This window comes from Myodes glareolus, chromosome X, assembly GCF_982192425.1.
Source record: "Myodes glareolus chromosome X, mMyoGla1.1, whole genome shotgun sequence".
In the NCBI taxonomy this organism is placed as follows: Eukaryota; Metazoa; Chordata; class Mammalia; order Rodentia; family Cricetidae; genus Myodes; species Myodes glareolus.
In genome coordinates, this window is record NC_142053.1 from 136,822,911 (window position 1) to 136,842,844 (window position 19,934).

Sequence of the window (19,934 nt, forward strand, 5' to 3'; positions counted from 1 at the left end):
AGATATTCATCACTGTGGGTATGGGACAAGGCCAGTTCAGGCACCCTCTCCTCTGCTGGCCAAGGAACAATCTGGGGACCTCTCCTTGGACCTGGGAACCCCTCTAGAGTCAAGTCTCTTGCTAACCCTAAAATGATTCCCTTAATTAAGATATTTACTTCCCTGCTCCCATATCCACCCTTCCTCCATCCCACCCATTCCGTTCCCCCAAGCTTTCCCCAATCCTTGTTTCTAGCCATAATTAATGGCTTTCTGTTTCATAGTGAGATGCATTTACCCTCCCCCATACAGAACTTCTTTGAAATTTGTCCTCAAGAAATCCTATATTTTAAGATGTATGCTACTTAGCAATTTTTTTTGGATAGAGTGAAGAGGGGACAGAATGCAATGGGAAATTTTATGAGGAAATGAAATATAATAAGGTTCTATTCTGATAGCAAAGAACCAGGAAGTTAAAAAAATTACAGTCTTCAGCCCTGAAAGGACAACTGTTAGCAAAGAGAAACCAAAACAAAGGAAGCGAGAAGAAAGGGCTAGACTACAGTTAACTTTCATCTCCGTTGTACTCTGGTGTTGAATTTACTCTCTTAACCCAGCACTGTTCATTTCCTGTCTCATGAACTGAATAGAAGATGTCTAAGTGGGCAGTCCTGTAGCCACCCCACCCCACTCCCCGAGAGCCAAGTGTACATTTACCCCTGGAGAGTTGCTGGAGAAGACTTAAAACTAGACCTGCTGGTAAGGGTGTAATATAGAGATTCCTGTAGGAAATTACCAGTATTTGATTGGGATTGTTTTCTCTTTGGATGGGGGTGGGAGAGCGCTGAGGATTGACTCCGGAGCCTCACTTGTGAAGCCTCACTTGTGTTGAGCATTACTGAGATTTTACCCTTAAAAAATACATAGTAAAACATGCATAACATTTACCATTATAATTACCCAAATCTGTTGTTCCATGGCATTAAGTACATTAACAGTATTATACAAGCATCCTCATTTCCCACTTTTTTTTGTCATCTCCATAGAAATCCTGTGTCCTGTAAACCATACCTCCCATCCTCTACCCTACTTTGTCTGTATAAATTGCCTACTTTAAAGATGCCACACAGAAGTGAAACCATATGGGAGCTTCTGTATCTGGTTTATTTTCCTTAGAAGGTTCCAGGTTCATACATGTTCTAGTCTCTATCAAGAGTCTCATTCCTTTTTAAGGCCGGGTAACATTCCATTGTGTATGTCTACCACATTTTATCCATTCATCTGCTCAGTATCTGGGCCGTTTCCACATTTTGGCTATTGTGACTAATGCTGCTATGAACATTGGTAGACAAGCATTTGTTTGAGTCCCTGCTTTCAATGCTTTAGGCTTTGCCTAGGAGTAGAGTTGGCTGGGTCAGATGGTAATGTTTATCTTTTTGAGCACCAGCCTATTACTTTCAGTAGCAGCTGCACCGGTTTACTTTTCCACCAGCAAGGTAGAATTTCAATTTTTCTGCATCTGGCCTTGTTATCTCCTCGCTATTTCTGTAATAGTCTTAGACTATGTAATAGTAATAGACTATGAAGTGTTATCTCCTGTGACTCTGCTTGCATTTCTGTAATGAATGGTGGTGTTAAGTATTTTTTCATGTATTTATTGGTCATTCATCTATTTGATGAATGAGTGTTCAAATCCTTTGCCGACTTTTATTTTTAAATTTTAATATTATTTTTCAAGATAGAATCTGACTACATAGCCCAGGCTGGACTCAAACTGAAGATTCTCCTGTCTAACTCTAGAGTCCTGGGATTACAGGCACCTGCTGCCTTACACCCAGTTTCCTTTGCTTATTTTTACATTTTGTGGATATGCACGAAAGAGGACAACTTGCAGGAGACCATTTACTTCTTCCACCATGTGTGTTCCAGGGATAAAGCTCAGGTTGTCAGGCTTGACAGCAAGCACTTTTCCTCAGGAAGGCATCTCACCATCCCCTTTTGCTTATTTTTATATTGAAGGATTTTATTTGTTTTGCTGTTGAGCTGAAGGATTTTTACATATTGTGAATTTTAATTCCTTATTAAATGATTTAGAGATCGTATAAAACATGCTGTAGGTTGCCTTTTAGTCTTTTGATTATTATTTTAAGTTGACACAGTAATCGTAAATATTTATAGGGTATAATGTGATAGCATTTTTTAGAGGATGGGGAGGTAGGCAGATCTCTAGCTTCAGTCTTACTAAAATCATGTAATAGTTTTATTACATGTATTAGTTTTATACAATAAATATTGCACATATTTAGTTATAAGGACTATAAATAATGTGTTTGGGGCACACTATTAGTTTTTGTGGTGAGAACTTTGTAAACAGTCTTGTGTTGTATAGAGAAATGCTTAAAACTTAACCAGTAACGTGCTCTGTCACCTAAATTCTTTGGAATTCCATTTAAAACGCTCCTTTATTAGAAATGAATGTATTTATAGCATAAACAGTCCTGTATACGATATATTTTATAGGATTTTATGATTTTACATGCGAGCTGCTGCCCACAGGCATTTTTAAGTCAAAATGAAATGTGACAGATTAGTAATTGTATTTATTTCCTCTTCATTTGTGCATTTCAGGAAAACCATAGACTTGTTTCAAACTCCCCATCCCCCCGTTTGAGATTGCCCTGATAAATTTTTTTCTCTGCAGCTTGCACTTCGGAATCTCAATATGCAGAAAATAGTCCCTGACATAGCGGATGGGTTCATAAGTCTCTTCTGGGTTCTCACACTGAATGGTGCTGATATGGCAACGTAAGTCCATTTTGCTACATTTAGCATTACCGAGTAGCTAGCTGCCTGGTACGGTGTACAATTTTTGTCTTTACTGTTTTAACGATTCCTGTGTCCAAAATGTGCCCATTCCCAGTCAGTGTGCCTTTAAGGCTGACGAAATGCTTTCAGGTACTGATGCTGCAGGACCGTGTGAATGAGCTGCTTAAAGTGCCTCCCTCAAAGAGTGGGAAGGAGGCCCCCACTCCGAAGGAGTTCTAGCCACACCTTCCTCCTATCGGCTGGGAGCAGGTGGTCAAACCCTTGGGACCTGGCACCGCCGCTCGTCCCGTCCTCGTGTCACGTGACGCGGGTCAGCTGCGCAGTCGGGACCCTCAAGCAAGGCGACTGCAACCGCCTAGCACTGGGACCCAGGAATCTCGACTTTCCGTCCCCCCCTCCCCCGCACCATCCCGGAAAAGGGGGAGGCCGGTGACGTCATCATCCGGGCACTCGACGGCGGGGCCACGGTTCACAATGGAACAAAAACAAGCAGCTAGCCCTAGTCAAACTCGGCGACGCGGCTGCAGCTCGCTCGTTTAACCCCAGTCTGTCCATATCCCCGCCATTCCCGACAGTCCAGTCCATTTGCCCGCGCCGCACGCCAGAACTCCGACCTCTTTCCCTTCCCCCACCCCAGCCTCGTCTTCGGAGCTTTTTGGGGCAACTGTCAGCTCTCGGCCGGGTCCCTTGGCCGAAGGGGATGGAAGAGTCTCTGGCCCTCGCATGACCCCCTGGAGGGGCCGTCCGGAAGCCACGGTACGGCCGAACAATCCTTCCCCGGCATTGTCTTCCCCTCCCCCACCCGGGTCGTCGAGTTCCAGGCGTCTACCGCCTCGGCCGGCCCCCTAGCGGCGCGTTCTTCTTCCCGCTCCCCCAGCAACCTGAGGTGGCCGGAGAGGCGAGGGGGCAGCTGGCCTAGAGGGGGGCTGGGCAGGGGGAGGGGCGGGCCGAGCGCGAGGGGGCGGGGCCTTGAGGGGCGGGGCCTGACAGGGGCGGAGACGCGGTGAGCCTTGGGCGGCACTGGGACTAGTGGGAGTCTGCGCTGCTGCTGCCGTTGCTGCCGCCGCCGCTGCTGCCACCGCCACTGCCGTCGCCGCCACTAGCCGTGCGGGTTTCTTTTTTTCTTTTTCTGTCTTTTCTTCGTTTTTGATTAGTTGGGTCCGCCATATTGACGAGGCCGTGATACCCAAGGCTGCGGAAGCTAGTCTCCGCCCGTGGCGGAGCCACAAGCTCTCGGTAGCCGGCCCGTTCGGGCCTCTGTCCCAGCGAACCCCCTCCCTGCCTTGCACCGGCTCCTAGGCCTCGCGGGAGCCGGCCGCTGCCGCCTCTCCCTCACGGGAGGCGGCTACCTTTAGCGCCCCGGGACTTGGGGTCGCTGACGGGAGCGAGGAGCGGAGCCGCAGGCAGGCGAGCAGGCCCGGAGTGGGGGGACAGAGGCGGCGTCTAGGGGAAGGTGAAACTGCCGCTGCAGGAGGAGGAGCAGGAGGAGGTGACGCAGGAGAAACGCACCGCCCGGAGCTTGACTGAGCTCAGAGAGCGCCCCAGCCTGAGGGGAGAAGGGGAAGAGGGCCGCCGTCGGCTGAGAGGGAGGAGGAGGCGGCCGTAGCCGCCGCGGCCCTAGGGCGGCCAGGGTGAGGAGCGCAGCGCCGTGTCCGCACGCGTGCAGCCTCTCCTCACGGTCTGTCCGGCCTCGAGCTTTTGCTTTGCGCCTCCCGCCTCCGCGTGTCCTGCTTCTGAAGACTGTGCTGGGTGAGTAGCCCGGGGCTCGCGCGGCCGACAGCTGGCCCGAGGGGTGGGGAGCCGGGCGCGGGCGAGGGGGTGTGCGTGCGAGGGCCGGCCCTCCCTGGGGGCCGCTGACGAAGCGCCGGCGGGGGGCTTCCTCCGCGGCCGCGCGCGACCCTCGGCCGTGCACCCGGCCGGCGGCCCGTGTGCGCGTGTGACGGGGAGCGCGTCCGTGTGTGTACGCGCGCGCGTGTGTGTGTCCGTGTCCGTGTGCGTGTGAAAGAGTGTTTTGGACTGGCAGGGAAAATGGCTGACGGCTCCGGCCCTCCCCTTCCTCCCCCTTCCCGTCCTGACTGGAGTGGAGAGGAGGAGGAGGATGAAGGCTCCGGGCGCGGCGTGCCGCCCTTCCACCCGCGCGGGAGTCGGCCCCGAGTGCGCGACGGCGCCGGGGACGGGGGTCCGCGCGCCCCTTCACCCCGCCGCGGACGCCCTCAGTCTGTTCCACTTGACACCGAACGCCATTACTGAGGAGGAGTGATTTGGGGCGGGCGGGCGGGCGCGCTAGGCTAGGCCGCGGCGACGCCTGGCTATCGGGCCTGCCGGCGCGGCCACCTCCCCTCCGCCCTCGGCGATAACCGCGGGCGCGCGCCCCGCGCCGGAGCTGGGCCCGGTTATCGGCGGCCCACACCCCCCGGCCCCCGGCAGCGGCGCGCGGCCCAGGGCCGGGCAGGCTGCTCGCACGCCGAAGTCGCCTCCGAGCGCGAGCAGTCCTGCCACCTTTCTATTTTTAACTCTTCCTCAAGACGGCGACGGCGACAAAATACTCGCGTGTACGAGGTGCTGCCTAATAAAACCTTCAGCCGCCGGTGACGGGAGGCCCCGGCCGGCCGGAGACGTGGCTCGCTTCTCATTCATTGGGAACCAGTCGCGGACGCAGGGCGAGGGCGGGGGGGGGGGGGGTTTGTTATTGTTTGCACGGCCCCAGCCGCCGGAACTTGGCCATTTTTCTCGACGACGTGCCTCAGCTAAGTACGCTCTCATTCTGGAAGTTTGTAGTTCCACCGTTAATTGGGTTCTCACGGCCGCAGTTTACAGGTGTGTCTGATTGCCGCAGACTGTCGTTGAGTGTGTGTGTGTGGGGGGGGGATTGTGGGTTTAGGTTAAATTCTCATGCTTCTGTTGGTAGGAGAGACATTTGTAATTTTTTTCACCTTAAAACCCTTTCATATCCATCCTTTGTATAATTTCACTCACGAAGAAGAATTTTGGGTGTACTGATGTGGAAACTTTGCAGCCGGTATCTGTTAGTTCATTAGCTCCCTTTATTATAAGGACTGGCTAACCAGGACCAGGTTGTCGTTTTAACCTGCACATTTGAACGTAAAAATAGAGAGTACAAGCTCTGTAGATCGTTTCAGTCTGTTGAATCACCAGGCTGCCATTTTGGCTTTAGTAAAATGCCCTCCAATTTCTTGGAAGATTTGGGTATTAGATATACCGAGATACCAACATTTCTTTTATCGTGTTTAAACTTACGTGCATTGTCATACTTGTAACTTTAACCTTCTAAACTTTATTGTTCCAGTGTTTGGGTACAATGAAAGCCGGAAGTATTAGGAATTGACGTTCCAAGGGTGAGATTAAAAATAATTAAGTATGTTTTGCTTTCTCTCACTAAATATTCCAGGTTTTAAACAATATGAATGTCTTCGTCCTTTTTCTTATCGACACCTACCGCCCCCCCCCCCCACGAAGATATGCTGTTATCTTAATACTATTTCTTCCTTTCGTTTGCTGACCTTGGCAGATTCTAAGAGAATGTCTGTGGGACTTGAAGAGAAGAACAGTATGGTCGAGAATCTGTTTTTGTTTTTATTTTTTCTGAAAGTAACTTTAAAAAGTAGATTTTATCCTTAAATTATGGAGCATTTCATTGGGTCCCTCCATTTTCCTCCTATTTAGTGGAATGCTCCGGTATGATTTACTTTGTTTTTTTTAATTTTGGTTTTTTTGTTTGTTTGTTTGTTTGTTTGTTTTTTGTCTACCAGGACCTTGCAATACATTTTCTGATAATCTCTGGAAGAGCGATTTAGTGGTGTCTATTCAGAAATTATTTTTCTTTGTCATAGTATTAATAATACTAATTAGGGATGTTTGTCAGAAATTCCTAGTCATTTGTTTATGATTAGTTGGACACATGAAAACTTACTATTCGCTTATGTTTTCTATTTAATGGATCAATTTAAAGTTTCTATATTTCTGGAATTTTATTATTGGAACCAGTCTTTGTTTAAAGCAGGTAAGAGAAAATTATTTGAAATACATAGGGGTGTCGGGCCGGAGAAGTGACTCAGTGGTTGAGTACATAAGGTTCTTGCAGAGGACCCTAGTTGGATTTCCAGCACTCACATTGGGCAGCCCACAACTGTCTTGTGAATCCAGCTCAAGTATCTGACACCCCTCCGACCTGTGTACACACACACACACACACACACACACACACACACATACATTATTAAATTGTGTGTGTGTTAGTCTTTGAGACCCTAAGCTGAGGAAGTGGTTATTGAGTTACTTGGGTTTTGTTTTAAAAAGCATATAATTCTTTTATTATTATTGGCATATTTCTTTTCTTGCTGATATGTTTTCTGAATCTTGAAATGTTTTTCAAAACTTGAGAAACAGCCTAGGTTTCCATTTCATTGTTTGAGGATCTGCATCTTTGAAAAATCATCATATATGTTGCCAAGTGTCTTGTATTTTTATACATTATAATAGTGTTTGGGAAAGAATTACCACATTGATCCTCAACTCCAAATGTTAGAATCAATTGAGAAAGTTTTTGTTATATTTTTGTGGACCTGGATTAGAGATATATATTTTTTAAGATTTTAATTTATTATATATCAGGGTTCTTCCTGCATGTATCGTGCAGTACAGAAGAGGACACCAGATGTTATTACAGATGGTTGTGAGCCACAATGTGGTTGCTGGGAATTGAACTCAGGACTTCTGGAAGAGCAGCCAGTGTTCTTTACCTCTGAGCCATCTCTCCAGTCCCTAGAGATATATTTTAAGGAATGTACTTTAAAATATAAAAGAGTGTATGATTTCTGTACAACATCAGAGATAAAACCTTGGGGCTATTGTTGTATGTTATTATAGAACTTGTTGGATGAATAGGAAAGTGAATTTTTTTTCTGTTTTCCATTTTCAGCATAATTGGCACTTAATAAGCATTAATTGAAAGTCAATGCTGTTAAACATTTAGGCATTCTCATTTATGAAATTATATGGATATTATTTTCCTTATATACCAGTAGAGGGCCTGCCATCTGTCATACTCTGCTGGTGGTACTTTAACTTATGTGCCGTATTAGTGAAATGTTAGGTTGTTTTTGTTTGTTTGTTTTTTGAGACAGGATTTCTCTGTGTAGCTCTGGGTGTCCTGGAACCAGCTTTGAAGACCAGACTGGCCTCAAACTCACAGAGAATCAACCTCTTGCCTCTGCCTTCAGGGTGCTGGGATTAGAGGTGTGTGCCATGATTGCCTGCCTACTTTAAAAAAAAAATTAGAACATTTTTAGTTTGTTTTCTGTACCAGAGTAGCTTTAGATTAGTTTTGTTTGTAAGACTATCAAAATAACTTGTTTAACCATGAAAGATAGGTGTCTTCCCATATGTCTAACAAAATGTTCAGAGTGATAGTGAATTTATGGCTTAAATAATAAGAGGCAACTTTTATATTTCTGTAATGAAAACATAAATTTTGTATTCACTAAAAATTTTAAGGCCAAGGGTTTCATTTAGCATTTTGTAGCCTTGGTTGACAATTATGGAATGAAAATAGCCATAACAGACATAAGGTATATGTGTCCTGTTTCCTTAGGGCCTATTGCATGCTAGGGTAGTGGAATGCTACCACCAAGTTACATATCTGTCCCTATGATCATTCTCTCCCCCAACTCCCCCTTTGACACAGGATTTCTTTGTGTAGCCCAGGCTGTCCTGGAACTTGCTCTGTAATCCAGGCTGGCCTCTGACTTACAGAGGTCTGACTGTTGGATTAAAGGCTTGCACCAACACTATCTGGCCCCTATTATCATTCTTAATGTGACACAAGAATCCTTAAATATCTTTAGTGAATTTTACAAAATGGGAAATAGTGGTCTTTAATGTCCTTTTGTATTGTTTATGTTTCTGTGTTTTGAGACAAGCGCTCACAAACCTAGGCTAGACTCAAGCTGGCTGTATAGCCAGAGATGACTTTAAATTCCCCATCCTTCTGCCTCCACCTTTGAAGTGCTGGGATTGCAGGTAATGTGATGCTAAAATGATGACTATTGTATATTTTTAGAGAAAAGATATGGGAAAGTATTATATTGTTAAGATGATATTTACTTAAAATTATACTTGAGCTTTGCCAAAAGGATGAGAAGTGATTAAAAATTATTTTTTAAGTATACCTATGCTAAATCCTATGTCTTCATATGTACTTATGTACCTTACACATATATTCAACAAATGACTTTTGGTTGTTGTATAGTTTGGTATTTCAGACTGGGTCCCTATGAAGGACAGATTGGCCTCAGCCTTCAAAGTACTTGAGACTACAGACCTGCCATGCCACACTGAGAAATTTCCAATTTTATTCTGGATGATTTCCTAACAGTTATTTCTCTGTCTTAACTTTGTGTCAGAATCATTTGTGGAACTTTTTCAAAGTGTGTTTACCTTGGTCTTATTCTATAATTGGAGCAGGAACTGGCCTTTTAAAGGGAAAAAAGTAGGGCAAAGTAAGAACTACTTTGAGTACAAGCCTGATGACCAGAGAGCTTCCTCTCAGCAACCCAGGCCAGGAGAGTGTTTGTTTGGTTTTTGGTTTTCCAGTTCGTTTTAGAGAAAGGGAGCATTTGTAGCCCTGTGCATTTTGTGTTCTGTTAGATAGTAACACTCTTGAACCTAATTTTGATAATCAAACCCAGACATAGGGAGAAATTCAGGGATTAAATTGATAGGTATATGAGACACTGATTGCACAGGCATGCTTCACATATGTGCATGTGTGTATATACATATATGTGTGTGTGTGTGTGTGTGTGTATGTATGTATATGTATTTACACATTTATCAGTTCTGAGCACCTTCTTAAGAGTTGTTTCTGCCGGGCAGGGTGGCGCACACCTTTAATCCTACAGGCAGAGGAAAGGTGGATCTCTTGAGTTTGAGGCCCATCTGCTCTACAAGAGCTAGTTCCAGGACTGGCTCCAAAGCAACACAGAGAAACCCTGTCTCGAAAACAAACAAAAAAGAGTTAAGGTTTCTGACTCCAGAATTGATGTTTTTAATATCTTTTAAGTCATTGACTTTATTTCATCTGTCACATATTTTTTTGGTGTCTGCTTTGTGCTAGGCATTACTTTAGCAACTACTATTGTGTAAAAGAAGCAGCACAGGATTATTCATCTCCAAAGTCCCTCCAAGGCCTTAATTGTCATTTTTGTGTGTTTTGTGGAAAACTGATTTAGGTAGTTATGAAAAGTAGATCTTTGTTAAGATGTAAGCCAACGAGATTGTCCTATTTCGCTTTCTTTTAAAAAAATATTCTGAACTTATTTTCTCTAGTGAAAGATATATTAAGGATGGTATAAATGAGTTTTTGTTTATCAGCCTGTCTCTATGTCACTATGTATGTTGCCTTACCTGGAACTTGCTATGTAGACCAGGCTGACCTCAAACTCAAAAATCCACTTGCCTCTGCCTCCCAGTGCTAGGATACCAAAGTTACTACATCCAGCTGGAAATGGATTCTTGAGCATTCTTGGCAATGGGCTTTAGGAATTGATTCTCTACTCCTATACTGTCTGCTTTTGTTTTATTCATTTTGTTTAGTTGCTTTTATTATTCTTGTCTTCCCATAGCCCCACTCATACCTGTAGTCACAGCCCTTGGGAGCCTGAGGCAGGACTGGAAGAAATGGACCAATATAGGAAGGGCCTGTCTCAAAAAGTTGTTGGTTGTTGTTTTGTTTTTGTCCTTTATGTATTTTTAGGTTGATAGATTCTATCTACCCAAATTTCAGTCCTAAGTCACACATTGATAGATCCTTAACCTACAGAAAGCGCCTGGCAGATGTATATTTGTAACCATTTGGTGAACATAGTCAGTTATTTGTATGCCATATTTGTTTATGGGAGGGTGCTTGTGGAGGTTAGTCCTTTTTCTCCTACCATCTGTGTTCCTGGGGATGAAACTCAAGATTGTCAGACTTGGTGGCAAATATCTTTATCTACTGTACCATCTTACCAGCCCTCAACACGATATTTTTAAAAGCTGGGTGGTAGTAGCATATAACTTTGAATCACAACACTAGAGAGGCAGAGTCAAGTGGATCTCTGAGTTTGAGGCCAGTTTAGTCTACAGAGCTAGTTCAGGACAGCCAGGGCTACACAAATCTTTTCTTGGGAAACAAACAAAAAAAGACTACATAACTACTTTCCCAGGCAACTTGGTTCGGTTCCCAGTACCTACATATGGTGACTTAAAATCATCCACAACTATAGTTTCAGGGGATCCAATACCGCCTTTTGACCTGTAAACACCAGGTATGCACGTGGTGAACACACAGACGTACCTGCAGGCAAAAAACTCAATACATCAGTCTTGTAAAAATGTCTATTTTTGCTGTTTTAATTTTTCTTTTCACTACTTAGAGGAATAACTTGACCTAATAAGCCTTTATTTTTATTATGTGTGTTTTGGGGGGTGGGAAAACTATGTAATTTTTGTTGGCCTGGAACTTGCTGTGTATGTTCAAGGCTGGCCTTCAACTGAGATAGCCTCTGGAGTGCTAGTATTAAAAGGTCACTATGCCAGGCTTCCTTTTTTGTTCCGTTTTATGTATATGAATGTTAAGTGCACATGTGGATTCATTGCCCCAAAGGTTCTTAAGAAGGCATTGGATCCCTTGGAACTGGAGTTATAGATATTTCTAAGCCACCTTGTGTCTTACTAAAAACCAAACCCAGGTCCTCAGCAAGAGCGAAGTACTCTTAACCATTAAGCCATTTCTCCATTCCCAGTAATCTTTTTATGATGAATTCTGGAATGAATTTAGTATGAATCTAGTCTGTCTTTTTCTCTGTCTCTGTCTCTGTCTCTCTCTGTGTCTCTCTCTGTGTCTCTCTCTCTCTCTCTCTCTCTCTCTCTCTCTCTCTTATTTTCTTGGAGACAGGGTTTCTCTGTGTAACAGCCCTGATTGTCCTGGAATTTGCTTTGTAGACAGGCTGGCCTCGAATGAATTTATAGAGATCTGCCTGCATCTGCCTTATGAGTGCTGGGATTAAAAGCGTGGGCCACCACTGCCCTGCTGAATCTAGTCATTTTTTGTGAAGAAAATGGTCCAGTGAGATGAAGAAACATAACCCATATGCTATATAGATAGATAGATAGAGAGAGACTGTCTTCATGAAACTGTTTCATAACTAACAAACATAAGTTGTTTTCTAAATCATTACCTTTGCTATCATCAGTTAATGGATAAGATCAGGGATTTTGTCCTTTATCTTTAGATATTTATAGAACACCAACAACAATGCTATCTACATAACTGCTTATTGATTCCCTGAATGACAAAACTGGGATCCTATTTTATTTGCAGTAGCAGAGATTGAAACCGGAGCCTTGAACATGGTTTCGCAAGTGTTCTCTCAGCCACTAACTTATATGTAGCCTCAGTTCCACCCCTCCCTCCTTCATTTAGTTTTTATTTTGAGACGAGTCTCACAAAGTTGCTTAGGCTGGCCTTGAACCTTCTGCCTTACCTTCCAGAGTAGATGGGATGACCTGTGGGGTTGGGGTTGGAGAGTGGGGACAACATAACACTGGAAGGTTGTTTGAATTTTAAGTTTTTAAAATTATTGTATTTTATTGTACAAAATAAGCTTTATTATAATTTCTAAATGTTTCTAGTGTACTTTGATCCTTCACCTCCTTTTTTTTTCCTGGTTTTTTGAGTCATGGTTTCTCTGTGACTTTGGAGCCTGCCCTGAAACTAGCTTTATAGACCAGGCTGGCCTCAAACTCAGAGATCCACCTGCCTCTGCCTCCCGAGTGCTGGGATTAAAGGTGTGGGCCACCACCACCTGCTCTCACCTTCTTATCCATTCTTGCTTCCCTCTGCCCCCCTTCCTCATCCTTTTCCCCAACGTTGCCCTTCTACTTTCATGATTTATTTTTTTATAATTTAGCTTATCTTCTAGATGTTATATTTTTGTTGACTTTCCTATTTGAAAGTGCTTTAATTTTTAATTTGTATCAAAGCATCACTCATGTGGGGTAAAGGCTGTTGTTGTTACTTTTACAGCCTAAGAAACTGAGGCAGTGAAGTGACTGATAGCCAGGATCACTGGACAAGTAAAATGCTTAGGAAAGAGTGAGCATTCTCCCCAACATCTCTGCTGGAATGAACTGGACTAAACCTTCATACAGATGCATCATTATTTTATGACACCTTACACTTTTTTCTGTAACTTACAATTTATGTTTACTTTGTACATATTAGACCCAGGTTAATCAAATTCTGTCAAAGGAATTGTTTTTTGTTTTGGGATAATTTTGAGCTGCTTGTTGGGCTATTAGATTCCAACCTGTACATCCTGACTATGGAAGGGAAAAAATGAGGAAAAAGGGAGAGAAAGGAAACCCTGTCTTAGTGCCTCATGTTTTGCTGACTGATAGCTATTGAGAGTCGTAAGTTTTGGTGGTTGGTCACTCTCTTTCTGACTTTCTTTAACTTTGACATCAGAGAACATGACAGTTTGTTTAGAGCCATATTCTAACCTTAACAGTGGTGTGTTTCTAAGGACAATAGTACAAAAGAAAGTGCTCTCCTTGATAACAACTCAGGTCAAAGGAAAGATTGGCTAAACCTTTTCTGTAAAAGGTTGAGTTATTAAATAGTTAGAACTTTGTGGGCCAAGAGGCAAAATTGAGTACATTAAATTGCATATTGAAATAAAAATGTAACTAGACATAGTTAAATATAATTCAGGTCTAATGAGAAACAATGGAATTTGGTTTGGTAGTATAATATAGTATTTTCTTACTTGGAAATTTTGAGTGAATGTTCACTCGCAGATCAATTGCAAGCCATTTTATGTTAAGTTCATTCTTAGCTTGTAGGCCGAACCAAAAAAAAAAAAAAAAACCACAGAGGTTGGATTTAGTTTGATCCTAGTTTGCCTGTCCTGGTTGAAAGAGAAGTAGTTCCCAAAAAGTTCCCAGGTAGGGAATTACCCTTAGAGAATTATTTGATTAATTCTAGCATACCCTACTTCATCAGTTATCATGGTCTAATTCTATCTTGAATATTTTGAGTTGTGCTTAATTTAAAATTTAGTTATGTACTAGGATGTACTGTATATTAGGTATTGTACTAGGTAATAGGAATACAAGGTTAAAAAAACAGAATTAAGATGAGTTTAAAATTAGTCTTCATATACGCTTTGTTAGAATCTGAGACAAAACATCATTTTGAAAGCGGGCCAGTGGTATAAGCTAAATTGGAAAAGAGTCTATTATTAAATACAGTGATACCTTCATCTGGTATAAATTTTCAGAACATTAAAGCTCTCTTTCAAAACACTTAAGCTGTAATTTAATATTTGATGGAAAGCTTTCTTTCAGAGGTATTATACTTTATAATTTTATCTGATTATGAAATTAACTTCATCTTATTTTAGGTAATAATGGAAATAGGCATCTGCTATCATTCTTGACAGTCATTTAGTTTTATCTCTCCACTCCACTTTTTAGATACTTTTTTGTTCAAAACTCAGTCATAAAGTTGATTTTTAATATGACCTGACTTTTTTTATTTCTCACTTTTTGTTTGTTTGAGACAGGGTCTCTCTGTGTAGCCCTGACTGTCCTTCCTGTTTTATAGACCAGCCTGGCCTCGCCTTGAACTCACAAAGATCCACCTTTAAATTTAAATGCCCTGTCCACTTTTTAAACACTTATTTTTCATATGCTCTGTTTGTCCAGTATCTTTTTTTTAAGAGGGTTTCTATTTTTTGGTAGTAGTAATTTGGTTTTTTTTTTTGAGACATAGTTTTATTTTATTTTAGACTAGACTGTAGCCATTGTGTAGCTGAATATTACCTTAACCTCCTTTTACTATATGCTGGGATTATAGGTGTGTGGTTGCCATGCAGTGTTGGGTATCAAACTCAGGAGTTTACTAATACTAGGCAGGTACTCCACTAACTGAGCTATATCCCCAACCGATGCTCCAGTTTGACAGGTGAAGGTAATCAGGAATTTTATAATTTCCTGCATTATGAGAGTGGGGAAATACTATTTAACTTTGAGAGATTTGAATTCTTTGAAAGAGGATAAGGAAGTACACTTGAGGTGTATTTTTTTGTTTTACTTTTTGTTGTTGACAGGCTCTCTGGCTTCAAACTCCTGTTACTCCTGCCTCAGCTTCCAAAGTGCTTGGTAGGGAATACAGGCCTGCACCACCATGCCTGCCTATTTTCATTTTTAAGAGCCAGTATCTCACATATCTCTGTCAGCCTCCAGCTCCCTATAATCTTCCTGCTTCAGCACAAGAGTGATAGGATTTCAGTCTTGAGCCGTCAAACCCAGCTAGGGAAAGTGATAGTGGTTGTGCAGCTGAATAAAGACCAAAGAATCTTCCCATGATTTTCCTTTAACTGAGAGCTTTCCCTTCCTACACATTGAAGTTAATTAGTCATTTTAATGTAAGCTAGGGGTTGTTTCAATGTCATTATTTCTTCCTGCTCTCCACAAATACTGCTCAAATTGCTTACTGTGCCAATTCCATGAAAAGCGTCATTTAGACATAGTCTGCTTTTGCAAGGTTCTTTCACATTCTTTCAGCTAGTCAAATGGTCAGTAGCTGACATGGTACTCAGCCTTTTAAAACCCTCCCCGCCTCTCTACCCCTTCCTCTGTGTATCATGAGGAATTGTACCATGTAATAAGAGTGTCTTCTTTCTCTTATATGCCCCCCCCAAACACACACAATTCCAGTGCCTTGGATTATAGTTGTAACTGCTAAGTAGTGAGCAAGTATTTGATCTCGGTGAAATTTTTTTTAAAAAAATCAGACTCTGTGATTATTACTTTCCTCTGATGATTGACTTAAATTCCTTCATTTGACCCCATTATAGGTGTAGGGGATTATAAAGATGGTTATTAACATCTTCCTTCAAGACATTTGGATATTAAATACATAAAAACTGTATTTGGTACAAGGAGCTGGGGTTTAGCTAAGTTACAGTGTGCTTTGTATTTCCTACTCGTGAGGATCTGAGATCAATCCTCTGCACCAAAAAAACAAAACAAAACAACCAAAAAAAAACCATCACCACAAAAAGTGTGAAAATGTGGTAGGAAAGGTTGCTCAGTTTGGATTTGAATGAGGCTTGCAGATCTTCAGAGATGCTGTGAGTTAGGGCAAGGACAGTCAGGCATTGTTTCTCAGCCTTATGTTATTGACCAAATACTATTTGGCCAGACAATTCCTTGTGACATGATGACCTCTGCCCATAAAATTCCAGTAATACCTACCCCTCTCCCTATTGTGACAATTATTAATGGCTTCAAGAATTGCAAAATGTATGCCAAATGCAAACTTGAGAACCATTTCTTGAAATGGTACAATGGCAGAATGAAAAGACTGGTTTTAGAGGAAGAACTAGTAGAACTATAGAAGGAACAGTGGGGAGAGTGAGTCAGGTGGAGTTATGATGAGACTTAAAAGTAATTTAAGTTACAAAGTATATGTTTAGGTAACTTAAGTTTGGGTTTTAGAATAAGTGAGCCAGGCAGTGGTGGTGCATACCTTTAATCCTAGCACTTGAAGCAGATCCCTGTGGGTTTGAGGCCAGCCTGGTCTAAAGATCTAGTTCCAGGAAAGCCAAGGCTATACAAAACCTGTCTTGAAACAACAAAAGAATAATAAGCAAATGACCTTTAAGTGAAAGACAGTAGTTTTGGGGCTTTCTTTTTAAAGATAATTTCAAGGGAGCTGGGGAGATAAACCAATTATTAAAGCATAAAGACCTGAGTTAAATCCCCAGAAAACCACATAAAAAAGGCAGGCACAGCATGCATCTGTTAATTTCAGCAATCAGGAAATGGAGATAGATGGATCCCTAGGGCTCACTAGCCAACCCAGCCTTTCCTATTTGGACAGTTCCAGGTGGATGAGAGACCCTGTCTCAAAAATAAGACGGGTAACAAACTTCTAATGAACTACTCCCAAGATTGTCATCTGGCTTACATATGCACTTGCCCGCATGCACAAACACAAAGATTCTGAGCATTAGCATGGTGGGTCTATTGAAATTGGTAACAGGGAATTTAGTTATTTTAATAGTTTTGTTAAGTAATAAATATTTTGAGAATGAAATAAAAGAATGGGATCCACAAGACTCTATGTATAGAGACTAATGATATTTTGTTTGTATTTTAACAAATAAAGCTTGCCTGAAGATCAGAGTGCCAGGGAGTGGTGACACACACCTCTAATACCAGGGTTTGGGAGAAGGGCAAATGGGTCTCTGTTCTTTCAAGGCCACCCTGGGCTACACAAAATTGATCCGGTATAAAAGAGAAATAGCTCACACAAAGGTGGTCCCAGCACTAGGGATCACATGTCTTTAATCCCAACACTAGGGAGGTGGAAACAGGAAGGGATATGGCTGGGCGGAGAGAGGAATATTAGGAGGAGACGGAGCTCAGATGCAGTCTTGGAGTGCAGTGCAATCTGAGGCAGCAGTCTGAGGAGTCAGTCACCCCTTTGGTCTGAGCATTGGTAGAGGTAAGGACTCTAGTGCCTGGCCACTCTGCTTCTCTGATCTGCTTTCACATCTTGATAGCTGATTCCGAGTTTTTATCAATAAGAACAATTAGAATTGATGCTATAAGAGACTAGAGCAACATACCTTTAATTTCTCCTAACTCCAGTTCACTCCCACTGGGAGTTGCTGTCTGCTGAGATGTGTTGAAAAGTCACAGAACAGAATTTGGGTTATAGAATGAGTACTCTTGCAATGGATACCTTTACATTAAAGGGTGGATTATCTAAATATGTTTATCACCCTCATCCTCTAAATGTAAGGGGCCCAGGATCTGGCACCAGAAAGCATTAACTGTAAGCTCTCCTTGTTTTGTGTAGGTGTTGATTTGCTGCTTTAAAAATAACTAAACCTGTAAAAATACGTGAATAATCTGCTTAAGGTAGCTTCAGTTATATTGGTTACTATTTTGTAGGGTTTGTTTTCCTCAGATCTCTCTCTTCATTTTAAGTGAGAATGGGGGTAGTCAGTACAAGTTTGTTGGAACCAGTCAGGACTGTTTCACAACTTTAGCTATCCAGATCTGTTATAAATCATTTCATGGACCTTTTGGGTCTTTTGACTTACCTGCAAAGCCAAGGTACTGCACAGAGATTGTTTTTGTTTTTTAAGTTCTTGAGTTTTTTTTTTCTTTTTGTTTTGTTTTGTTTTTTTGAGATAGGACAGCCCTGGCTGTCTTGGAATTCAATCTGTAAATCAGATTGGTCTCAAACTCAGAGATCCGCTTGATTCTGCCTACCAACTGCTGGTGTTAAAGCTGTGTGCTACCACTGCCCGGCTAGCAAGTAATAGCCTACTGAGGAAATAATTGTGATCTCTAGGGGGAAAAAAGATCTTACAGAAGCCAGGAGAACCAGTAACTTATTAGACTGCTATTTCCAGGAAAGTTTAGATGTTTAGAATGGCTTATCTATTATAAAATTTTACTTTTTAACAGATAATTTACCAATATATCAATCAGGTTATGATACAGAATGGTTTTAGTAGTAGTCTGGAAGGTCCCCTTATTACTCCAAAAACATTTTAACCTCTGTTTTTCAATTATGTCATATATATACATGTATTTGCCTAATACATGATTCACTAATTTCTTTCATTATTGTGAAATGTGCATTTTATGAAATTATCTTGTTTTATTTATCCATTCTTCTGTTGGTTGTCACTCAGATTTCAGTGATTTATTTTTTTTTTAACCAATGCAAATGTTGACACAAAGCCAGGCAGAGGTAGGCAAATCTAAGTTCTAGGTCAGCCAGGTCTACCGGTCATGAGACTTGTCTTTAAAAAAAAAAAGAGAGAGTACACACATTTTGTGCATGTCTTTAGTAGTTAACTAACTTTACATTTAAGTATGTATATAATTTATCATTATCTCCATTTTGTGAAATAAAACTATGAAAATTTTTGTTGCTGTAGTTCCACCTAGCCCTTTGTTTCTTAATAATAGTGTTAGGTGTATGGCAATAGACTGGGGGTGGGGTGGGGATGTATTTCAGATCAGACTGGGAATATTTGGAGACCCTGTCCTTTTTTTTTTTTAATTTTGTACACTACATCCCCATTTTAAATTGTGAGTTTCCGTTTTTTGCTTTAACATGGTATTCTTTAAAATACAATTTTGGTAACTTCCATTTTGGCTTTTCTGTTTAAGAATTAATCTTTTTGGTCTTATTTTGTGTGCTGAAACCTAAATTTATATTGCACAAAGACAGACTTTAGAATGGAATTAACGTATATAAACAAACACTAATAGGAAACAGTTGAAGCCAGGTGGTGGTGGTGGCACACACCTTTAATTCCAGCACCTGGGAGGCGGAGGCAGATGAACCTCTTGAGTTCGAGGCCAGCCTGGTCTACAGAGCCAGGACAGCCAGGGCTACACAGAGAAACCCTATTTCAAAAAACAAACAAAAAACAATTGAAATGCCCCCATGGTGAATATAATTCATAAAATATATACAATAGTATATTAGCAATAAAAAGTGAAGTGTACTGATACACAGTACAACTTAGATGAACTTTAAAAGCATTTTGAAGTGAAACGAGTTGCAGAAGATAGAAAGTAGATTAAAGGTATAAGGAATGAGGAGTGACTGCTTAATGATGGAAATATGATTTCTTTCTCTTTTTCTGGTGATGGTTATGGAATTTCAGGGTCTCTTGCATACAGCTTGCCCCTGAGCTGAACCCTTAGCTTTTGGATGGGGTTTCTTTATGGGTGATGAAAATACTACAGAATTGTGGCAGTTATGTAACTACATATACAAAGACCCTTTCAATTATACAGTTCAGATAAATTGTGGATTTTGAATATGCTGGAGATAACCTCAGTAATGAGAAGCAATTTGAAATTGTTTCCTTTGTCAGATCCTTTACTCTTTTTTTGGGGGGGGGGGGGGCTTTACTTTTTTGACTTAATCAGTTTAGTTGTGGAAGATCCAGGCAAGTAAAAGGATGTATATAAAGTTAATTATTAATGATCTATCTGCCTTGATTAAATTATTTATTAAATGA

General features: G+C 41.7%; 1 protein-coding gene across 5 annotated transcripts in view; it reads left to right on the forward strand.

Moving 5' to 3' along the window:
* Positions 1–3,323: 3,323 nt before the first annotated feature.
* Positions 3,324–19,934, forward strand: part of Usp9x (ubiquitin specific peptidase 9 X-linked) — a 111,443-nt gene continuing 94,832 nt past the window's right edge. For 2 of the 5 annotated variants that reach the window (XM_048461343.3, XM_048461347.3), the window contains exon 1: positions 3,867–4,554. The gene's annotated coding sequence lies outside the window, so the exon portion shown is untranslated. Of the gene's footprint in view, positions 3,562–3,866; positions 4,555–19,934 lie in introns of those variants that run through there. The other 3 variants (XM_048461348.3, XM_048461349.3, XM_048461346.3) reach the window with 2 other exon arrangements.